The sequence below is a fragment of the Molothrus ater genome, chromosome 3, assembly GCF_012460135.2.
Source record: "Molothrus ater isolate BHLD 08-10-18 breed brown headed cowbird chromosome 3, BPBGC_Mater_1.1, whole genome shotgun sequence".
NCBI classification, from domain to species: domain Eukaryota; kingdom Metazoa; phylum Chordata; class Aves; order Passeriformes; family Icteridae; genus Molothrus; species Molothrus ater.
In genome coordinates, this window is record NC_050480.2 from 82,051,147 (window position 1) to 82,075,850 (window position 24,704).

The 24,704-nt window shown below is 40.7% G+C and overlaps 1 protein-coding gene across 17 annotated transcripts in view; it reads left to right on the forward strand.

The window, feature by feature from the left end:
* The first annotated feature begins 5,168 nt into the window (after positions 1-5,168).
* Positions 5,169-24,704, forward strand: part of MYT1L (myelin transcription factor 1 like) — a 300,262-nt gene continuing 280,726 nt past the window's right edge. For 7 of the 17 annotated variants that reach the window (XM_054514146.1, XM_036379326.2, XM_054514147.1 and 4 more), the window contains exon 1: positions 5,171-5,500. The gene's annotated coding sequence lies outside the window, so the exon portion shown is untranslated. Of the gene's footprint in view, positions 5,501-24,704 lie in introns of all 17 variants that reach the window. The other 10 variants (XM_036379325.2, XM_036379334.2, XM_036379336.2 and 7 more) reach the window with 7 other exon arrangements.

Consider the following 24,704-nt stretch of genomic DNA (forward strand, 5'->3'; position numbering starts at 1 on the left):
CTCTGGCAGCTGCAGGGAGTGGAGGGTGTCTGAAACGGTGCTGGTTTCCTCAGTGGACCTCAGTTGGAAGTAATGGCATACTGTGCATTAGCAGACTGTCTTACAAAGGTTGAGGTCTCCGTCTTATCCCCACCTCCCCCCTCCACTTGAATTGTCAGCATCTTCCCAAGGCTGGTGAATAAAACTGCTAAAGTTCGGGAAAAGCCTAACAGATAACGCAGTCAATTCCCTTTCCCTGCCCCCCAAAAGTTAATTACCGAGCTTGGTTGGATTCCTCCCCGCCACCCTGACATTTGACTGCTGCTAATTCACTGATTAATCTCATTAATGTGATTATAGCAGGATTTGGAGTTGGCTGCCATTGTTCTGCAGACAGCGCCATTCAGCCCCGGCCCTCGCCGCCCCCCTCGGCGCGTCGGTGCGGTTCCTTCAGCACCGGGAGCTGTCCGGCTCGCCGGGAGCTGTCCGGCTCACCGGGAGCTGTCCGGCTCACCGGGAGCTGTCCGGCTCGCCGGGAGCTGTCCGGCTCGCCGGGAGCTGTCCGGCTCGCCGGGAGCTGTCTGCGCTCACCGGCCCCGTGCCCTGCGACTGCTCCCGGTGGTAAAGGCAGGAGAGGCTTCATGCTTTCTAATTAGGTGGCAGGAAGATGGCTGTGGTAAAGCGCCAGTCTCTTAATTTAAATGAATTTAAATTCTTCCTCTCTTCCAAGAGCTGTCTTCGTCTGCATTCTGTTTTCTGGGATTGATCCATGGGGCAGTGGAGTTTAAACAGCACTTCTTTGCAGCAGTGCAATTTAACTCACAGAAGGTGAGGGACATTACAGGTGTTGTCATACTTAGCCAGACTTTTTCATCCTAGTAAAAAGTGCTTTGTTGAGCTAAATGTTTTCATTTATCTGTTTGGTTTTTGTTTTTTTGTTTTTTTTTTTTGTGCAAAACTCCCCAGCATACTCCAGCTCGTCACCTCAAAAATTATGTTTGCTCCCACCAACACTATTGTGCCCAGGGTCTTTCCTGCAACTGCTCTGCAAATGCCCATTTTCCAGAGTTTGACAATAGGAAGCATTTTATTGATTTGAAATTGATCTGGAAGATCTTTCTAAGGTCTCCTTATACATATAAATGACTTTTGCAGTCTTCAGTTGCAACACTATTTTATATTCAAGTTCTCAGGTTAGGCAGTTTTAAATCAGACTAGGAAAAACCTTAAAGTCAGTCACTTTATGTAGCACTGGGGCTCTGCCCTATTTGGTATTTTTACTTTTATTATCTAGAAGATACATTGTTATCATTTAATAACAGCGAATTGCACATGCGCAGTAACTTTTTTTTTTTTTTTTAACCGTCTTCTCTTTCATTTGTATTCTTTATGAGCGTGACCCTGTACTGGAAAAACTGAAGCCACACATTAAACTCTAGTGTGTGAAGGATTTGCCAGGACAAGCAGCGAACTCCTGCAAACCACTAAATTCAAAATACTTTTAAGAGAAAGTGTCCTGCTGAAATAAAGGGGTAATCTGTTAAAGAACACACTACGTTTTAAAGGATTTAAGTGTAGTAAATGTCAGTGAAACCTCTGCAGCCACTGCAACCTATGGATAAATAACAATTTATGTTCAAAACTGACAAAGTGCACTAAACCCAAAAAAAGACAGTTCCTATTTTCTACTATGACTTTCACATAGGTTCTCAGTCACTGATACTATATTCTTAGGGTTTCCTATTTTTTTTGTTTCCTTTTCATTTCTTTTTCACTCAAAATCAAAAGCCCAGTGAGTAAAGTATTGTCTCCTTAACTGCTTTAGAGAACTATATGTTTAAAGGATGTATAAAATAGGATTGCATAGGAACAGGTTTTAACAGTGACAGCCACAATATGCAAGCCAATTAAGGCTGCTCGTTAGCGGGTATATTCTTGTAATACTCCTGTCAAGCTGAAATTGTACGCCCTTATTGACAGTAGTGGGTCTGTTGCTTGAATTCTGTTTTCTGTGTTTGTCTAATGTTTCAAGACTCACTAGAAACTGCAACTAGCCAAAAAGTAAAAGAAATTGAAGGTTTTCAAGCATATTTTACCTGAAGTTTGCTAACCTGGCCAACTTAACCTGCAGGAAAAATACTGTGTTCTCATTAACGCTGCTTAAACATGACCTGCATCTCCTTTTCCCCATGGATAATGCACACTGACGAGACACAGGCTGGGGGAGGGAGAATCCAACCCACACCATTAAACCCATACCCTAGTATCTTATGGAGGATAATTAGGCCAATGAATAACGAGTCTCCCAAATTTCTCTCCAGACTGTTTTTTTTTTTTTTTTTTTTTGTAAATGCTTCTAATTTATGCAGTGGCCTCCCCCACCCCCCCTTAATACTCACCAGTACAAGATTTATGTACATTTTCTCCTGATTAGAGAAAATACTCTTTTTGCCTTCAGTGGGAGAAGCAGTGGCTCTTTTCTTTGTGCCACCACAAAGGCTGGACAAGATGATGAGGTTTTTCTTCCATAGAAATCACCTTCCAAAAGTTTGACCACACCTGCCGTGATACATGTACCACATAGTTGCCTTTACTAGCCTTTTAGATCCTAGCTAGGATCTAACATAAGGAAGCTAGCTCTAACAGAGAGAGACAACTTGATTTTTCAAATGCAAATGCCATTATCCAAAGGTTCTGCATGTAAACCTGACGTTAGAAAATGCTGAGATTCATCTGTAGGGGTGTAGATACCCTATACATTTACAGGGGGGCCCTTTAATCACCACGTGTGCATGTGTGCTTCTCAGGCTACGTTGATTTGTGTGGAAAAAACCCAAACTGACATGCCCTTGCTACGACACAAACATGGTAGATCTCCCTCCCCGCTACGAGGAGGCTTTTCTCCCGGCAGACCGGCTCCCCCCTCCCGCCCCCGCCCTGCGCGGTGCCCTCCGCGCTCCCCGGCCGCACCTGCGGCCCGGCCGCTCCCGAGGGCTCCGCGCCTCGGTCTCGGGGAGCCCTGCGAGTGCAGGGAGATGTAATCAGAGATGACAGAGAAAAAAATAAGGAAAAGAAACCCAAACAAAAAACCCAAACCACGAGCGAGGTGGAGATGGCATGGGGGGGGCGGGGGGGGGCGGGGGAAGAGACACGTAAGTCCCTTTTTTTTCCTTTGCCTTCTGAGGGAAACACTGTGTTTTCCACCAAAAGCGTGGATGTCGTGAGGACTCTGCTATTGTTAGTCCCTGCCCCAGCAGGCTGGCTTTCCCCCTGAATCCCAGTGAAAAACTTCCCCCCACCCCGCTAAGCCTCTCTCCTGCCATCGGAGTGCGGCCGTGGAGCTGCTCTGACGGCTTGGGGTGCGAAGGGCTGGTACGCGGAGCCTCGGCTTCCCTTCCGAGCGCAGTGTGTGCTGCCCGGCAAGGCTGGGTGGGGAGGGAATGGCAGCCTCTACAGTAACCGACATGTCTGCTGTTCACACGTCAGGCAGAGCGGGCTCGGGAGGGATTACCTCCCAGGGCAAGCTTGAGGAGGGTCTTCCTCCTGACTTTTGGGTCAGACCCCCCCGCTTCTGTCGCGGCCAGCAGGGGCTGCCCGCGGTGCCCTGCCAGCCGCGGGGCTGCCCGCACCGAGCACCGCGGAGCAGGGCGAGCCGCGGCAGGGAGGGAGGGAGGGAGGGAAGAAGGGAGGGAGGGGTGCGGGGAGGAGGGGGCTGCAGCAGCACAATGGCAACGAGGAGGGCAACGACACCGGCAGGCGCGCGTGTGTGTAGGGAGGGCGTGTGGGCTGTATGCGTGCGCTAGCCAGGGTCCTTCCCGGGCGGAACAGCCTGCCTGCGGGGATGGACGCGCGGGGCGGGCGGGACCCGGCAGGAGGCGCGGCGGTGCCCGGGGCAGGGGCCGGGACACGGCAGGGCTGAGTCCGCGGGGGCGTGCGGAGTCGTGCCAAGGCAGGGGGGAGCCGCCGCCTCCGCGTAAAGATCACAGCCTGTCACGCTGCTACCAAAATGACATTTCGGGGACGGGTTTAAACGAAGCGACTCCCCGCTGTCAAGCCGCTCCCGTCGCAGGGACATCCGGCAGCCTGGGGGCGAGCCCTTTAGGGACGCTGCCCACGGGCGGGTGACCGCCAGAGAAAAGCCTCTGCACAGCCGTGGAAGGCGGTGAGGTGCCTCTTCGCAGTCATTGTCTTTGTGACACGTTTAGTAAAGCGGTCCCTGGCTAAGCGAAGGCAGCGAGAGCCACAGAATCCACGTCAAATGGCTGGGGAAACGCTGCTAAGGGTTTGTACATGCAAAGCTGGCCCTTTATGCATATGAGCCCTGGTTTCTGTTTGGGCTCTTGATCACATAAAGTTGAGCTGCGCAAGTAGCTAATGGTGTAAGGCTGCTAATCTTTTCTTCTGTAAATAGTTAATGTCTTTTGTTTCAAAGGGGAGAAGATGGTGTGAACAGGTAATATAAGCAAAGCTTCAGCAGAATTAACTAGAAGCCCTGGTGAGGTACCCCAGCAGAACAAACGATGCTTTCGATCATTATTTTCTTTAAAATATACATTTAGAAACCTAATTGGGGACTTCTTTTTATTTTTTTTTGGTTTTTTTTTGGGGGGGGGGGGGTTGGGGGGAGTTCTCTATCGGAGACACCATTTTACGCCAGCACAGAGGCAGGGGAGTATTTTTAGCGGTCTCCCCTCCCGGGCGGCTGCGGCGTTTCGGCGTTCCCCTCCATTGGGTGGAACACAGCGCCGGCGCGGCGCCCCCCGCCGCCGGGGAGCCCGGCCGGGGTGCGCGGCCCCAGCCCTGCCCGCCTCCCGCCGCGCCGCGGGGGCCGGGCCTGCGCGGCCGCGCCGGGCACTGCACCGCGCCGCGGGGCCAGCGGGATGGATGCGCGCCGCGCTGCTTAAAGGATGCGGGCTCAGGCGGGGTAAGTCAGCAATCTGCTACGGATGCTGTTCTGCTGCAGTAATGTGGTCTCTAGGGGAACTAGGGCTTGATGCATGCTACGCTGCCTAGGCTTCCTCCAGCCCGTCGCCTCTCTGCTGCTCTTAAATGGAGGTTACAGCTGATCCATCAGCTACAGAGCTGCACGCATGCCCACCTTCTCAGCCTTCAGTGGTGGAAACTTATTAATTTCTGCCTTCCACTTCAGGCCCGTTGGTTTCCTGTCTGAAAGCATTATTACTTTTGTCCATGTGGCAAAATAATTAGCATACAGATGAGAAGGGATCCTGCCTCTGAGCCTCAGTCGCAGGAGAAGATGTGCAGTGGAAAGTTGATTGGATGAATGGAGAACAAATGGTGGGCGTTCAAAAGCATTAGGAGAGTTTTGTTGTCGTGGAGCAGGTTTGTCAGTTTTCTGGGTGAATCTCGTAAGATGGAAGGCAGGGTGGCTGGTGCTGAGACGACTGCTTGACAGACTGTGGCCTACTTGAAGGTGCACGTTTGGACTGCATGCATAGATAATTCCTTTGGACTACTTTGTTTTGCAATTCTGCGGCTTTCCCTTTCCTGTTCTTTCAAGGTAAATATGTCCTTTTATCACCGTTGTTGCTTGCAGGGCACTTTGCTGTTGTTGACAAAGTGATGGAAAGTTCAACTCTTTGGGCAGTTAACAAAGGAATAGCTTGCACTTCTTCCACCCCAGCTCCACAACACATACTCCTGTGCATAGAGCTGGAGGAGGCTGAGCAGCTCGGGGCCCGATCCTGCTCTCCCTGAAGTCAACGGGGAGTTTGACATTGCTTCCAGTGAGAACAGGATCGAGCTCTCAGTGATTGTTGTTTTAATAATGACTGTTGGAAATGTCAGATTTCTGCTTCCTATTTTCTAGAACAATGTGGGCAGACCTGTAAAATTAGCAACTACTGTTTCAATGAAAGCCCTGCTGTGATTAGTTTTGATTGGTGTGGTATGCATTTTCTTGGTTGAAAGGGAAAAAATGCTTATTTAACACAAACTCGACAGTAATGCTAAAGCCCAAGTTGCAGATTGACAAATTGCTAGTGATTCTCTCAGCTCTATGTATCTCTGCTACATATGTGTCCTTATAAAGGCTTATTTTTTGAGAGGAGAAAAAAGAAAAAAAAACAAGCTATCTGTGAATTAGATATTTTTTTGTCACATAATAATACTGAGTCAGACTGGAATCCCACTTCTCGAACAGAGCATCCATTGATGGGCATTTCTTATATAATTCTGATGCTGTGTATAAAATATGGGGTACTTGAACATTTAGTTATGTTTGCTTTTTTTGTGTAGTCATTTAGGAATATTTTTATTCAATTCTGATGAATTCTAACCTCCTTAAAAATGGTGATTTTCATTTTAACTGACCTAATTTTGAAACTGCATTTAAGGTTGTGGTTAAGTAGAAATTATTATCTGGTAATTGTCTTTACATAGTTCTTGTGACTATTGTAAAACAGTTTAATAGATTATTTGCTGTAATTTGAGTGGTGTGGAGGTTTTGTTACCTTTAAGTATATTGTTGGGGAGAACAACAGCTACAGTTCCAAATGATGTTTAGTTTTTACCTTTCTCTCCCTTTCTTTTTTTGTTTTTTAATTGCCATTTCAGTTCAGTGTGATAGTTTATTTTAAAAAATTTCCAAACGAATAAAAGTCTTTGTCATATCACTCTGCTAACAAAAAAGCCCCCCAAATATTGGAACAAACTGTTAACCCTTGCTGGGCAATTTGCAGGTACCCCATATGATTTATTAAGGTTGATTAAGTTTGGAATGATAAGGTTAAACTTGGTTGCTGTAGTGTTGTCTGATAACTATATATTTATAGTTGTTTGCAATATGACATATTGAAAAACAATTAAGATGGCAACACAACACTTTGAACATTAGAAATACAGAGTGATGCAAGACTATGTAAAAACCAGGACCTTTCTAAGTAACTATATTTTTCTAAAAACTACATTGATTTATCAAGTGAAACAAAGAGAAGAGTAAATGATTACAATGAGTAAATATAGATATAGATTAGGTATATTTTAATCTGATCTGAATAGTAGATTAATTTTGTATGTATTTTACAGCTTGAACTTTCTGGAGAGTGAATGTTCTTCCTCCCCATTCCCCCCCCTTCCCCCCCCCATTTTCACCAACAAGGGCAATAGTTAAATGCTAAACATTTGCAGTGGTTTCTTTGTTTTAGATTCAAATACCCAGTTATATGCCCACATTTTCAAAAAGGGCATCAGTTTTATTATAGTAGTTCTTGGTTCATAGTATGACTTTGTTGTTTTACTCTACAGTCTTGGATGTTACATATTATAAAATTGAGCAACTGTGTGTTTGGAGACAAAGACAATTAAGAAAGAAGAGGAGCTACTTCAGTATAATCAGAGATATATGATTTCTCCAGATTTGTTAAGGACTATTTTTGAGGGCTTCTGTTTTTCTTGTTCTCTTCTATTTTGTTTAATTTTTGTGTTGAGGAGATGAGTAAGATATGCAAAGGAATATTTTGATTATATACACATACATGCTACACATATGCGGCAGACTATCAGCAAGGCATAGAAACTTTGCTATATGAATGGCAGAAAAGAAACTGTTTTGAAAACTGTTCTGTGGTGGTCAGGCTTTTATATGGACTCTAAAAGAATGAAAATATAATTCCCATGCATTAGCATTTCCATGGGAAATGAGCATGGGTATTTCTAAGTGCATTGCACAAGCACATTTATAAAACAAAGTTGTCTGTGTTAGAATCATTTCTTGATCAACTTTGAGAACAGTCATTGTTTTTTTGAGAGAGTCAGTGGTGGAAAAGTACTTTGATAATAAATAGCTATGCAGCACTGAATATCCTCATGGAAATACTGAGTTTAATATCACTTTGTCTGAGCTTGATAAATGTTTGCATCATGATGATCAACTTTCAGTAAAGATGTGAAGTTCCTGATAGTATAGTACCAGAAAACTTTATGGCTGTGGATTACTTACTGACCTTTTCTTTCTCGTAATAGGAATAATGAGAAATGCTAATGAGATTATCAGTGCTGTTTTAAACAGAAGTGCAGCCAGATTTCTATGGAGTAAAAATGGGTGCAGACCAAATAGCATTGTCTTCTCCACATATCCTAGATTAAAAAGTCACAAGGAGAAAAAAAATCAAAGCTTTTGTAGCTTGTTGACAAAGATTATCTCTTTAGAATCCTTCACAGTATTTTGCATTGATTAGAATCACTCTGTCTATTTCAGACATAGAAGAAAAAGCAGCAAAATGTAATGAAACTGAAATGAAGGGGAAACATCTTGTGTGGGGAGAGGGAGTTGAATGTGGAGACAGACAAAAATCACAATAGAATTTTTGATCCCTTAAAGGGATCATACTTCTAGTCATGAAAACAGTAAACATTATTATTAGATCAGATTTAAAATCCGATCTCGGATCAGATTTTCAGTGTGTATATACTGGTTCAGCATGTTTGCACTGAAGCTGCAGATGTGGAACACAGTCGCCAAGTAAGGAAGCTGGCCAGCTTGGTGGTGGAAATAACCAGGGCTGCAGGGTGCCCCAGAGAGAACCATCAAATCAGGTCAGTATAGAACTGTCTGGTAGGTTGTAAACAATAGGAAATCAATGTTGTGTCTGCCAGTAGACCCTTTGGTTTGCTGAAACTCCCACCTGCCTAATGCATCTGGGCAGTTGGTTTGAGAAAACAGTTTCCTTCAGGATAAATTTTATCTTTCTTGAAGGTCTATCATAGCCAAATTGATTATAGTTCTGTACCAGGCAAACACATAAACATCTGTAAGGTCACAGATTTCCAACCAAACCAGCACTGGGGTGGGTTATTTTGTGAGGTATTAAAGGTCTGCATTTCTCACACCTTATGTCTTCTTGGCATTTTTTATCAGGAATTTGGTTACAAAGGGCATAGTATACAACAAATATATGTTCACTTGGTATGGCTTCAGCTGGTTTGCAAGTCCTGTGCCTTGCTTGGTGCAGTAACGAAGTGAATTAGGGCAAAGCAGCAATTTAAGAAAAAATATTTTTATGAGGGGTTTTAAAAAGGCTGCTGTTTTGTTCCTACTTTGCATGATCCTGCTTCTGACCCCAAAGAAAAGAGAGCAGTGAGCTTTGGAACAGGCTTGTAATAGTATTTTATAGGGTGACAGGCCAAACATATTTCTCATGTGGCTCCAGTAAAATCAAAAGAGGACATGTCCTCACTCTCTCAAGATTTTTTTATTAATAATATTGTTTATAGGCAGAACATAATGGAAAGTATAGTTACCATTCAAAAAAGACTTTAGACTGCTCACTGAATGGCTCATTTTTTCCAGGCTTTCTGGTGATGTCGTTTCCTTCATGTCCTGTCCCCCCAAATAGAAATAGTTATACTATTGCAGATGTAATACTGCAATGTTTATATTTCATATCAACAGCTTGCTTTATTTTTCCAAGGGAAATCCCCTTTTTTCCTCCTGTCTCTAGCCAATACTGGAGGATATTACCATGGGAATAAAATTTTTATGCCTAATTTTAGTGTTCCTCTGCCTAATGTAGTGTGAATAAGTACCATGTTACAGCATTTAACCTAGTCCATCTTTGTCACTTTCTGAACAGTTCCTCAGTTCAAATAAAATAGTCAAAATGCAGAAAGAGAAGATCTCCAAAGATCTCCAAGGTTTGTTTTGAGGATAAACTGTAGGGAGTATATGTTCTGGCATTTCTTCAGTGCTGCAGCAGGGCATTCTCTCACATAAGGAATACTACTGAAAGGGGTTTCCCAGGCCTCTTGTGATACTGTAAATCAGTGGCTCATCCTTTTATTTCACATCTCCTACGCCAGGACTGTTGAATTCAGTGTATTAGTTTTCAGCACTAGTGATTTGTTTTGCCATGTTTGAATATGAAACTATCTTTATAACATAGTTAAAACATATATTAGTTATTTGCATACATTGTGGCTGTCATATCCTATGAACAAATACTCAAGATTTTTTAGGGGCTGTCCTGGGGTGACATTATGATGCTTGTATCCCAAATAATCTGTGCTGGTTTTGCTCGATATTAACTTCTGCACCTTTAAGCCTGGATCAGAGAGTGAAGGGGGGAGAGAAGAATGGGCATATTTAGGAAGAACTCATACTGTTATGTCATTGAAAATGATGAGGTTGACTACAGATACTTTCTTTGTATCTTTATAATACTCTTGGTATGTCTAGCACAAATTATTATGAATTCAGAATTATGTTTCAGCAGTGTCTTGGTTATGCTGCATGGTTTGAATTAAAAATCCAGAAAAACAGATTCCTTGGGCTGGGAGTTGACACTAAAAAGTAATGCTTGTGTTTTTTCAGCATGTGCAAGCACAAAGTCCATTCCGGGTCTTGCTAGGAAACACCCAGAGTTTACACAGGTCAAGTTAAAATACCCTCACACATAGAAAAAGATGTCTGTTCCAGCAGTGGTAAGATGCCTGTACAGTTGATATGTTACGTATTTACTAAGAGAACAGATTTACTGCTCTTCAAGAATTTCACAATCCGCTGTTCCTTTGGCTGTGATCAACCTGCACCCAGTCTCAAACTCCAGTTTTCATCAAACTCCAGATCTTATCACTTCCAATGATGAATAAATGTTTTTCTCAACCTTTTAAAATACTCTGCATGTTTGGATCTACTTGAGCTAAGGGCTTTACTATGTATGGAGTTACTGGACCTCCATATTCCAGGAAAATCGCATACTTCAGTCATCAGGGATAGTGGGCGCAGGCCAGGCTGCAGCATTCTCACAAGAACCAAGGTGGTTTTTGGACATTGCATGTGTAGAGATGGAGAGGTTGTGATGAGAGGAATGAGTAACAATGTCACATCAGGGAAAAAGAATCAAACATTCAATTAAAAGGAAACTGCTGGTGGAAAAACTGAGGTTCTGTTAGCCAGCATACAGAGTTTGGATGCTAAGAAAAATCAGAATTCTGCGACCCTTGGACATATGACCTCAAAAAAGAGAAGGAAAAGAAGGAGAAGTGGATATGGACAACAAGCTTGTTAAGAAGGATTACACAGAGGAGTCAGGAGATGTACGTGGAGGGAAGTCATGAACCCAAGGACCAGCTGGAAAGGCAAAGAAGCTCAGGTAAGTTTATTTTTATATGCTACTTCTGCTAGTTTGTTCTGTTTTTTCCCAGCTCTAGGAAAACTTGTTCTTTCTCTTCAGTTCTTTCATTGCTCTCTTAGAGTAGTGTCTGATTACAAAGGGACAGGAAACAAAGAAAATGCCTTTCAAATAGCCAGTTTATTTTAGCACTCCTATATGCACTGTCAATTTTAAGTAAAAACAAAACCAAAACATAAAATACACCCCACCCAGTATTCATAAATTTGTCCTAAATATAGATAAATATCTGTGGGCATGTAGAATTTCTGTGACTAAATATCAGTTCTTTGCATGCAGGGGCAAAAACAATGGCAATGAAACTGACACCTTAGTATGCCATTAAAACAGATGGGAAACAAGACTGTTAAAATTAGACTTGTAATTATATTCCAAAACTGTGTTTTCTGTGAATAAAATGTATACATGTAGTGGAACCTTCATACATGCAGCCCCTTGCTTTCTGAGAGTAAGCCAAATGCAACATTTTTTAAAATTTTTATTTCAGGAAACTGAGCCATTTTGATGTTGGCTCAGAGAAGCTGCTCACTGAATTAAACAATAGCAGCTATCTATTTCCATTCATGGATTTTCAGGTTGATCTTTGCTTGAACATCCCTTTTTATCTTTAGGACACTGTCAGCATTTTTCAGCAAGTATTCTTTAAATGTTGAGAATGAGGAAGGCCTCTTTTACATCTTCTTTTACAGTGTGCTAGTGCCTCACCTTTATCAGCTCCGGAGATGTGCTCATAGCAGAAAGGCTGGTAAAGTGTCTGGGTGAACTCCAGCTGCTCTGAAGAACTTTCTCAGGGGTCTCTGCCCTTTCTGAACAGATTGCTGTCTGTTCAGTCACTTACTGCCATGTTTTTGCAACTGGTATCTGTGGTAGTCCACCCTCTGTATCCAAGGTCTTGAAAAGGTGCTAAATTTAAAGTAGCCATCAATGACAGACTTTCTGAACTGCCCACTATGAGGCTGATCCCTTTCATATCTTATGAGGAAAAAAAAAAAGTGGGAAAAGGATGGAGATTTTTATCTATGACCTGTCCAATCTAACAATGCCTTTTTTGTTTTGTTGTTACTTATCAGTGACCTTGCCTGAGAAGAAGCAGATGATGTTTAGAAGAAAGAAAAGAAAGAGAAGGTAGATATTTTCTATAGGTCTGTTTGGCCTTTGTGACACAACATGCTGGAGAAAAGGCATACTTGAATAGTTTACCTTGAAGGCTGAGCATCCTGATTTAGCAAATGCAGGCCCTGCAAAGCAGTATGGGATAAAACAGCCAGTCATTTCACTGCAGCAGTCACTGTGTTTCATAGACAGCTCTGCAAAGCAGGTCTCATCCCATATACCTTGTTCCTTTACCTCCTACCTGCCCAAGAGCCAGCACAGATTGCCACAGTGTTAATTCCAGCCAACTCCAGTGGAAAATAAGGGCATATGACAAGATGGCACATATGTTAATGACTCATGCACCCTGCACTTTTTTATATGTCGTTTTATATGTTATTTGATATAGTTAATAAATTTTTATTTTGCAAAAACTGTGATGGATGTGTTCTGTTTGAAAAACTGACATGGAGCATCCTTTTCCTATGCCCATGGTTCTTGCCAAACTCAGTAAAATGTGGTTAACTTGGAATTCAGTTTTTTTTAGCAGTCATAAGTGCAGCTTACTCAAAGAGCAGAACAATCAGATTCAAAGCAGTACTGCCAATAACACATATCAGAGTATGCTTCTGAGGCTTCCAGGAATTGTATTCAGATTGACTCCTATAATTGGTCTTCTGTATTCAGAATCATAAGTATTTCTACTCTTAGTGAAAGCATCTTCCTTTTTGGTTTTTAAGGTGTTTTTAATTTTGCAAATATACATCAGAAGCCACTGAGCAATACATGTATCTTTGTTTCCGGATGCCGGGTGAGTCACTTCAGGAACTAGGAAAGAAAAGATAGAGCAGCTTTTTGAGAATTACAGTTAATGAAGTAGCTATCTTTATAAATATTTTGGTCTAGAAAACTGTCTTTGCATTGCAATATTGCAAGAGGATGCCTAAAAATGTGAGCTCTTCATAGATTTCATAATTTAATAGAGGTTAGTGAGCCACATCTTGTAACTACTCAAAAGTCTCACTTGTGTTTATGTACTCAGAAGTTAAGAGAAGTGTGAATGGGATATCTCACTAGCTAATTTGCTTGCTTTCTTTTTGTATATTTTACAAGAGTCACAGTTGCACCTTTAGGTAATATATATAAATCAACACCTTTTTTAAGTACCTAAGATTTGTCAGCACCAAGTTGGTAACCACAACTAAACAGTCAGGGTTTGCAGATTCCCAGAGCCACCACGCCACTAATTTCTTAGTGTATAAATGCTTCTGATTTTGAGGCATTTCCATTGATAGGTCTATATAAACTTGGTGCAAAATTTAGAACTGAAATTACAGTGTTATGTATCTAAAAGCTTTGCTTCTGTTATTGATGATGCTAGATTTGCACCATGAGTCTTGGTGTGTTTAAATGAGTTGTGGAGTGCTCCTACTTCATAGCAAATTTTATTTTATGCCTCCATCTTCTACTTTCCCTCAATTTCATATATATTTTTTAAAATCTGATAAAAGTGAAACGCTGAACATGCAGGGAAAACAGGTACTAAAATGAAAAGACATGAGAACTCCACTGATTTGTTCCATATGTTTGTAATGGTACTATAGACGTGAGTAAGGAAACATGGAAACAATAATATGGGGAAATGAAGGAAGAACCAGGGCTCTCAAAAAAACCCCACCAAAAAGCCAGGAATTGGGGGAAGCTGAGTTTAAACTCCTTGAACTTCCTTAAGCAGAGTTCTGGGGTCTCACAATGCTAAGCATTTCCTTCCAGATTGCCTGAAAATTGCATAAACTATCCTGAATTCCAAAATTCTCCTGTCTAATGGTGTCTTTTATTTGTATGGACTTCATGACTCCCTGTATGGAGTTCAAGGAACATATGGATGACACTCTTAGGCTTATGATTTACTCTTGCGTAGTCCCACAAGGAGTAGGGATTTGGACTCCATCCTTAAGAGTTCCTTCCAACTTGAGGTAATCTGTGGCCTTATGATTCAGCTAACTTGAGTTCTAGACAACCTGTATTCCCAAGAGCTGTTCAGTGGCCCAGCTGCTTAGTGGAAAATATTTCTACTGTGAACTGGAGCTTAAAAGTATTTGCTGTCGAGAAATGGGGCTTTTTCTTACTCATCTGTAGTATTTTGACGTAAGGATGCAGTAAGTTGGGAGATTCCACCTGTTGCTCATTTTTACTAGCCAGTGGATAATTAGGAACCAAAAATTTAGGGATAGAAACTGAGAAAGCAAAATCAGTAGCTTTCTTGATTTTTTTTTATTAATACACATTCTGAATTTTCATATATGAGAATTACAGATTTCAGATCATAGTTTATTGTTTTTAAAGAAGAAATTTTGACCTCATTGTTAATTGTAACCCTTAAATGTCCAAAAACTGTCTCAGTGTTCAATCATACACTTAAATGTTATTTTTCTGCTGAAACATCAGAATATTAGAACCATGGTAACAGCAAAAAGAAATTGCCAGACATCTATATTAGTACAAAGAGACAATACATTTGCATGGCTACATTTACAGAGCCAGTGGCCTAATCCTGTTCCACTGAAGTAATTGAGAATTTCTTGAAGGGAGGAAAGCATTCTGTGTTAATTTCTAGGTTTTTTGGCTGTTAACTTACTTTTCCAGTGTGGCTTTCAAGGCAATTCCATGTAAGATAGAATTATTAACCCATGCTTTATAAATTGAATTCTTGATTTCTTTATCGTTTTGCCCAACTTCTGAATACTAAATTTGATCTTGACATTTATTGCTACATTGTCCCTTCATCAACCAGTACCTTGGTTATGGTAAGCTTGAAAACAACATTCCCCAAGAGATATCACACCTGTGACATAAGCCAAGAAGTATTTTTCTGTCCTCTCTGGAGGCATGTTGCTGCCCCTGTTTACAGGTAGCCTGTAACACTAATGATCAAAACAGTATCAAATTGAAAGGCATAGGATATCAGCATTAATCAACCTTTCTCTTTACTAAGAAATGTGTAATTGATACATTCATAATCATTTGTGATAAGATCCTAGCTATAAAATAGTCTTTTGAATACAACCAGCCTCTTTTTCTTCATTTTCCTTGAAACTGTTTTGTTTGCCTTAAAGTATGCACAGGGATTTTACTCACAGAATTAAATAAAACCCCAAAACCTGAATGCAAATGATAAATATACAATTTGCTGTAAGTACATAAACTTTTATATTCATCATACAAGAGAGTAGATAAGTTCGAATGCATTGTTGCAAATCTTGAGAACCAACTATGTTATATATTAATAATGGTGGAAACATTGGGAGGAATCACATGCTTTAGAAAACAAGATGTCTGTTTTCTGAAGTAGGGCAATAATGCAAAAACATGACTATTTCTCCTTTCAAATGAGATAGTTTGATTTTCTATTAGAAATTAGGTTTTTAATACTTTCTTAATTTATGTTACGAAATAAACTACGATTAAGTTCAAAATTCTTTTCTTTAAATCTGAGGATCTGGTTTGACTCACATAACTTTACTATTTGCTTTGCCAAGGATCCCGTTTTAAATTAGTGAGAATTAATCCATTAACTTTGTATGACAAAAAATTTCTGGAGCTGAAATTTCAAGGATTTATGTGGTACTGTCTTATACAAGTTTGTTTAGTCCAGTGGTACTGAGATCTGTGCACTCCTAAATTTTGTGTAAGGGGCTTGTTTTTCCAAGCATTCATCAGGTACTGCCTGAAAATCTCATGTCTCTGGTTAGAAGACACAAGAGGAAGGGGATTCTTTGAACATCAGACATCTACATTTAGGTCTATGTGGTTAAAAAATTGTTTTCAACAAAAGAGCTGTAGTCACTTGAAGATCATTTACGGTTGTAGAGATTCCTACTTTGTCACTGTATGGCAGAGATACAAAAAATAGATTTGGATACACCTCATTGCTTGTGTAACATTGTGCAACAACTTCTATCTTGTGATATGCTTATCTGAATTACAATTAGCTTTGCATATAAATTAGCTGTAAACTGCTTTGCAGTACACAATTATCCTGATCCTTTTTCCTTTTTGTGCTTTTTTAGATCTTAAGAGAATTGTGTAGTGGCTTGGGTTGGAAGGGACCTTAAAGACCATCTAGCTCCAACCCCTCTGCCATGGGCAGGGACACTTTCCACTAGACCAGGTTGCTCAAAACTCCAACCAGCCTGGCCTTGAATGCTTCCAGGGATTTGGAATCTACAGCTTCTCTGCACAACCTGTTCTGGTGCCTCACCACCCTCACAGTGAAGAATTTCTTCATCATATCTAATCTAAACCTACTCTTTTTCAGTTTGAAGCGATTCCCTCTTTTCCTGTCCCTTGTAAAAAGTCCCTCTCCGGCTCTCTCGTAGGCCCCCTTCTCTAGAAGGGGCTTTAAGGCAGAACAACTCCAACTCTCTCAGCCTGTCTTCACAGGAGGAGTTCTCCAGCCCTCCAGTTGTCTTCATGGCCCTCATCTGGACTCGTGCCAGTCACTCCATGTCCTTCTTATGCTGAGGACCCCAGAGCTGAATGCAGTGCTCCAGGTGGGGGTCTCCTGAGAGTGATGTAGAGGGGCAGAATCATCTCCCTTGATCTGCTGGTCACACTGCTTTTGATGCAGCCCAGGAGGTGGTTGGCTTTTAGGCTCACGTCCAGCTTTCCATCCACCAGCAACCCCAAATTTTTCACCTCAGAGCTGCTCTCAATTCTTTCTCTTCCCAGTCTGTATTTGTGCTTAGATTGCCCCAGCCCAGGTGCAGGACGTTGTACTTGGTCTTGTTGAACTTCACAGGCCCACCTCAAGCCTGTCCAGGTCCCTCTGGGTGGCATTCCTTCCCTCCAGCATGTTGACTGTGCCACACAGCTTGGTGGTGTTGGCAAATTTGCTGAGGGTGCACTCGATCCCACCATCTGTGTCACCAACAAAGATGTTTGTTGATGCCAGTACCAGATTCTGAGGAACATTACTTGTCACTGGTCTCCACTTGGATATTGAGCTGTTGACTGCAACTTTTTAAGTGTGACCATTCAGCTAATTTCTTTCCACTGAGTGGTCCATCCATCAAGTCCATGTCTTTCCAGTTCAGAGATACGGATGCAGGACACTATCACAGGCTTTGCACAAGTCCAGGTAGATGACATCAGTCATTCTTCCTTCAACCACCTGCACTGTCACCCCATCATAGAAGGCCACCAAATTTGTCAGGCATGATTTGCCTTCAATTAAGCAGTGTTGGCTATCTCCAATCACCTCATTTTCCATGTGCCTTGGCATAGTTTCCAGGAGGGTGTTAGTTTAATCATTGCATCTCTTTTAATACAAAAGACACTTAGCAAATTGACAGTGTGGCTTGAGAGCAGATCTGCAAATGTTAACACTAGCATTTCTAAGCCAGGCTACTCACTAATTTTAGTGACTTTTTATAAAAAACCCATTTCTCTTGGCCAACATGGAAAAGAAGGTGAGGAGGTAAAATAAGAACAGGGTCTCCTTGATGGTGGTAAATAGCATGGTGTTCTTTTCCAAATCTATGACAGGCACTACTGCTTGAAAGGATTTCAGTTTGATTGTACCACCTGAGAAGTAATTTGAAAAATAGCAAACAGGAGTAAAGGTGATAGATGTGTCTTGACTTGCCTTTTCCTGCTGAGCTGGGTGAAGGGGTGTGGTTCCTTTCTCATTCCATTTGGTGAGTTTCCTTTCTGTCATCTCCTTGTTTGCCAATGAGCCAGTAAAAGTATGTCTCCATCAAAATGGTCAGTATGAGTGCATGGTGTGCAAATATACCTGAGCTGGTATTAATCCCTGACTTTGGGCTGGGATGGCTGTGGAAAGTGCAAAGTGGTTGAGATGATCCTCAGCTGGTTTTGGTTTGGGTTTTTTTTTTTTTTTAACTGAAATTTTTTTTGAAAAAAATGTGAAATTTTATGAGGCTGATAGCAATCCAGTTGGTTAAATAAGCATAATTCATGTTTCCCTCCTGTTGTGTGTTTTGCAAATAGGCTTTTTTGAGAGCAGATTGATTATTAAGTGCCTGAGATAGCATGTTATGATCAAGTGACATGAAACATTTGTACCTGACATGCCTTAATGAAATGTTAAAGCAGTGTATGCTGATCTAAGAATTAAAGAAGTGTAGAGGTAACAGTGCTTTATTTGATGACAAAAAGAAAATTATATTTGTGCTAGTCCTTGCAGGTAATGCTCATCCAAGAGCTCATTTTGCCCTAGAGACCATATTGTGTATTATTTACAGGTTTGTAGAAAAATCATGTTGAAAAGGATATCTGAAAGTCCAGTACAAACTTCTTCTCAAAGGCACTGAAATCAGGATATAGCCATAATAATGTCCAAAGTTCAGTCTACAGAATGGCACACAAATATTGTGGAGGCACATGAGAGATGTGAGAAAAAGGTGTATTTAAAGTCAGGTTGTCTGACTCTGTTTAAATGTGATGATAGAATGTGCTGCTGTATACATATATAGATTTTTAATTTTTTTTTTAATGAGTTCACCTGATATTGCCATGTACAGGTAATTTTATTTCTGGCAACTCCACATGTCGGTGGGGATAGAAACATCCCTAGAGCCAAGAGCTGACTCTTCTGTTGGATCAGGTGGTGAAAGGGAATCCACAACATCTGTGCAGGTCAGAAGGGTGGGAGGAAAATGCAAGCTGAAGGCCATTGTATCTGGAAAATATCTTTAAAAAATCCTCTACCTACTTCATCTGTTCTGAAAAACCATTTGGGACAGGAAATTCTGTTTTTAATCATAGAAACACATTTCTGTTGCAAGTTAGAAAAGATGCAGTAGGAACTCAGTTCAACACCAATGGGGAGATACCATGGTTGGCCAAATAGGTCCTCCCATTTTAAGTTCACATAATTTAAAGTCAGAAGTTAGAAAAAATACTTAATGTCAAGAGAAGCTGGACAAAACAGATAGTCATGCACTTCATTAAACATAGCTTAGAAACAAGATGGAAGTGGGTCCTTTCAGATTTTTTGGTTGCTTAATAAATCTCTATTTTGTATTAAGGAAAACATTTGCTTTAACATGAGTATTGACACTGTGGAATAATGAAAGCTAGTAATTTTTGTGTTTCCACAACTCAGCATTATGCTGCTATGTTTCCTGCTTGTTTTTATGCTAGCCAGTGTTGACCCTAAGCATTCTTGGATTTGTGAGTCAGAGATGACACTTAGATGCCTTGATGCAAAAATAAAATGGAGAAAACCAAGAATCCATATCTTTTTCTGGCATAGGGCACAGGTGGGTTCATTTTGTTTTAGAAAGGCAGCCTTGGCCCATCTTGGACACTGTTAGGATGTTAAGGATCAAACTTCTCTCTTTGCTGTACTAATGTAAATATAGTCTGTCCAGTGATTTTATTGACTGTTTTGAAAGTATCCAACCGCTGGATTCTATTATCTTTTATTCTATTATCAAGAATAACTTGAATAACCTGGAAAGGACTGCAAGCCTAGCAGAATGTCAGGTGTGGACACAGACTAGAGCTACAAATTTTAATTAGATATAAACCCCCTATAATTTATAATTCAAATTAAAAGTCAGAATTTGGGAGGTCCTTTTAAAGAGAGAGCTTCTGTCACTAAAAGCTCTGCTTTCTAAGCAGGCTTTTAGGCACATTTCTAACCTTAAAATATTCTGAGGTTTGACATGATTTAGCAGTTTATGGAATCATCACTCACCTTTAAGGTTTAGATATTTTTTCACATCGCACATGCCGTGACATCTGTTTTGCAGAAAATAAAATTGTTCTCAACAATGTCAAATGGAGAGAAAGATGGAGTCATAGGGGATAGTGAAATGTAGAATCACTTAAAGCTGTATTTTAAGGCTTTATGACTGACAAAGCAGACGTGCTTTTTCTGCAGGGCCTGTCTTTTTCTTCTGTATCTTTACAGCACTTAGCACAAGGTGTTCAGTTGCACAATTTGGACTGATAGCAAGAATAACATATGCATGTTAGAAATCCTGTAGAGACAAGACTGCTGTTTCACTGTGAGTCAAGGTCAGCTGTGGGTGAAGAGCATGGTGTTGACTTACTTAGCTAACTTGTGGGAAATGCAATTTTTACTGTGTTTCTCACCATGAATTTGAGAGTGAAACAATTATGGGGCAGTGTTTTAAAGGAAATAACTTATTCTTTGTGTTGTCTGTATCAGTAATGACATAGCCAAAACCTTTGGAGATTGGTTTGTATATGGTTATAGATATGTATAGTTGTCTTGTATACTGATGCCATCCAGCTGAACTTTCCATCATCAGCTGTGCTTTACAACAGTGTGTTCAAGAGAAGGTCCAGCCCCTTACCAGCTGTTGGTAAGGTTAAACACACTGTTATAATTGTAGGTGAGGCACAATTCCCATTTGCCTCAAATGCAGGTATGTGAGTGATCCTGTGCAGGGGGTTGCTGAAGATAAGCTATTCCAGGACATCTTTTTGATGTACAGCATTCCATGTACTGAAGACTCAGTGTACTTTCATCATTCCAGACAATTTCAGCCATAATCATCTCTGATTTATGTAATGTATGGGTATGGATCTCTGTGGCAAGCTGAAAATTCAACAGAAGTGTTAGTTAATTATAAAATTACTGAATATATGATTTTTCTAAAAATATTTTTGAAATTAAAATGTACCAATATGTCAGTCTCTGTAGTTGCAAGCCCCAACTTGTTGCAGATTGTTATGCATTCTTGGAATGAGTGACACTGTTTGTTTCTTATACCCTAGGAAAGACTATGTAGTTACTCAGTTTTGTAGATAAGTGGCAGGATAAAAAAGGTTTTATTTATAAAGCAGAAAAAAAACCTTCTAGTAATGAGGTAGTACAATCTCATATATTTGATCTTTTTTTGGGACAGAGAAGTGAGCTAGGTGACCTTTTTCCAGTGGCCCTGTTTCCTGTGACTGCAGAACTGCAAAAGAAAATGTGAGAAATAAAAAAAAAAAAAACCAACCAAAACAACAACAACAACAAAAAGACTAACAAAACAACCCCCCCCAAAAAAAACAATGCAAAAAAGTGAAAATGAAGGATTTGTTGAATGAAGCTGTTGAATGAGGCTGATCCTCTCTTCTGTGAACGTGGAGCAGGTGGAGACGAGCGAGCTGCTGCAGATACTAGTAATGATCTAGTCACAGCCCTGTGGAACTTTGTGGCAAGGAATTTATCAAGGTGCAAATTGAAAAAAGTCGACTCTCTGATTAACTTAAGCTTTGACTTGAGTCAGTCTCTTAGGAAAACAAACACTTGTGAACTAAAGAAGTTTTGTGGGAGAAAACTGCAAGTCACATTCTAATAAAAATATATGCTAATTTTTACACATCTAGCAGAATTAGGTGCATCACAGTAGCTGTGATAATCCAGGACTATCATAATAGAAATTTTAGAGAGAAGGATAACCATCTTCGATTACTTGATTACTCTAGCCTAGTATATTTAGTAAATAGACTAAACAGTCTCTTTCACAAGGAAGCAGCTGTGATCTGAAAGCCTGAGAATTGTAAGCATGGTGCAGTGATCCCCCAGAGTTGATTGCCATGTGATTTTAGAGTTACTTTCAGTCATTGTGATCAATTGGTAGTTTAATACTTGTATTTTGGTAGTGCTTAGGGCATCAGCCAATTTAAGACTTAGGAGGAGGTTCCTCAAATATGGTAAGTTAAGTCCTCTTTCCTAGTTTGCACTCAAGGGATGTAGGCTAAAACTGAGAGTCTTTGGGGATTCATCTTTAGGCAGGCCGGTTCTTTTAATTGCAGCAACAGATGACAATTTTTTTAATATCCAATATTTGCAATGGGTATTTAAGTATTCAAAAGGGAAAGGTTTCTCAGGACCTTTATGTGCTTGCATGAGTGGCAGAGCTTGTTCCCTGCTGGCCTGGTTTGATTATTAGTTGGGCCTTTGCTGTACATGTCCAAAGAGATCGGCAAACTGTTAAAGACTGATCCTTTATACCAGTAGAGAAGTTGTTTGAAGTGATGAGAGGAAACAGAAGATAGGATGGTAATTGACCCTTTTGAATATGTGAAAGAAAGAAGGATTTCTGCAACAGGCAGAAAGAGCTCAGACCAAGTGAAGTAATTGTTACCTGAGATAATGGATTCTGTGTCCAAACTCTGATAGCAGATCAGTGTGCCTGTTTACATTGGGGGTTTAGCATAGCAGCCTGGGGGTTTAGCATAGCATTGGAGGTTTAGCATAGCAGGTGACTAGAACTTTCCTGCACAGTGTTGTTAAGCTCACTGTAAGCAATTCTGTGTAAAAATTGGGCCAAAACAGTTGCCTCAGATAATCAAATTGCTGTCATCTGCATATGTAAATGCTGTGTAAGTTTTTGCCCCAGTTATGCAATTTTTTTTTGCATTTTGAGGGTTTCAGGAGGCTGATTGTGATTTTAAGACTGCAGCTGTTGATGGGTAGCAGTGCAGGAAAAGGAAATCCATGCATTTTTGTTCCAGAGTAACAGGTATCTGCGTGTTCCTATATAAATATTTCAATTTCATTAGAGAAGAGAAGTGTATGTATGTTACTGGTTGGTATAAATGCTCTCCAGTGACTGGTTCCCTTACTCAGACATGCAGACTGTGCCTCCCAGAAAGCTCATCTCTGCTTCTGGTGCTCTTCACCTGCTTCTGGCTTCACAAATGTGGCAGGTATGACCTGGACAGATACTCTAGGTAAAACTCTGAAAGTCACAGACACTTTTGCTATTGACTTTAATTCTACAAGGATTTCATCACCAGAGTCCAGCATCTTTTGAACATTTTACTGATCAATTGATGATGATTACTTTGAAAAGAACATGCTCACCAGTTCACATTCGGAGCACTGGGCAAATTCAGCTTCTGCAGCGTTGGTATCAGATCCAAAGAGTGTTGAACACAGTGGGAGGACTCCCATTGTCATCTATAAATTTTGGTAAGTAAAATATAGAGGGCTTCCAAAATTTGTAGGATCTAGAATGATGTTTATTTAATGGATCTAGAATGCTTACAGAATTAAATTCATTTTTCAATGCTTTAATAATACTCTGAGATACAGAAGAAAATATTTAATACACAAGACAAATGTACAGACCTTGTTAGACATTTTTCCTTGCATATGCTCTATTTCTTCCACATACTTTCTTCCATATCCTCCCTTGCCAATATTCTCCTCTTCCATTCTTTTTCTGATGGTATTAAATTTTTCCATTTTACAGGGTGGCCTAAAGATGCCTATAATTCCATTTTTGGTTCTTTGTGTCCCAATCTGTGCCCACTGGCTATTGGGAAGACTTCTGAGACCTATAGGTCAGATCTTTCTCAGAGATCTGTTGGAAATACATTATTATTATTATTTTCCATGTATCTATTTTCTTTTCTCAGAACTACCATTTGCAAAAATCAGTTGTGTTTCTGTTCCTCAATGGTGCCTGTTAAAAAACAGAGAAGATCTGAAGAAAAGACGACATGAAGCTATTAAAAAATAGGTCTTCTTTTTGCCCTATAGAATGCAATAGCTGTTACTGGATAAAGATTGCAGGGCAAAATGTGGCCCTTCAGACTGGTATGATTGACTTCCCATCAGCACTTTCTGCAGTGTGGGAGACAAACCAATCATTAGAATCAGCAGTGCACTGTCCTGGGACCTCTTGGGGTTGGAGAATATTCCAGAACAGCAGTCAGCTGTTCTGCAGCTGAGAGTGGTGATCACTCTGTCCCAACCCACGCAAGGAGCATTTTGGCATCTGCTTCTGATGAACCATTCACCTTCTCCCCTGCTTTGAGCAGAAGTGTTGCTGTGACAGATGTCTGAGGTCTAGGGGCACAGAAAATGTGAGAGAAAGGGCTCCAGAAGAGAAACTGGCTTTAAGCAGTGAATTACTTCTTTGGCTACCATTAAAAAAAAAAAAGGAAAAAAAAAGGAAGCCCATACCAGCAAGCACAATGTTTTAGTACAACAGTAAGGATAACTGTAATTGGAACAAATGTCTGCACTTTTGTAATTAATTAATCATTAATTGCAGTGAACATTTTATAGGTCACAAATTGTTTAAAGGTAAATGCTCCCATTATGTGAAACAGGTATATCCAAGTCATATATCCTGTCAGTTTGCTGTATTGATCTTCACCATTAGTCAGTATTTTGAGAGGAAATGCACATTAGTAAATGTGTCTTGGAAATGATTAGTGTTGGCTAGAACTAAGTATAGTGCAGGTGGGAGTGTGCAATCTCTCAACCAGTACTGCTCATGCACTGTAGTGCTGGCAAGGCAGCTCCCCTAATATGCCACTGTTGAATAGCAGCTATAATTTTGCTGCAAGCTGAGTAGGGCTTCTGTGACAGAGATAAAGCCAAGGACTATAAGTAATCTCTTTACATTTAGCTGTGCCTTTTATCCTAAACGGGGCAGGGACCAAATGCTTAGAGTTGAAGTACCAATCCATTAAAAC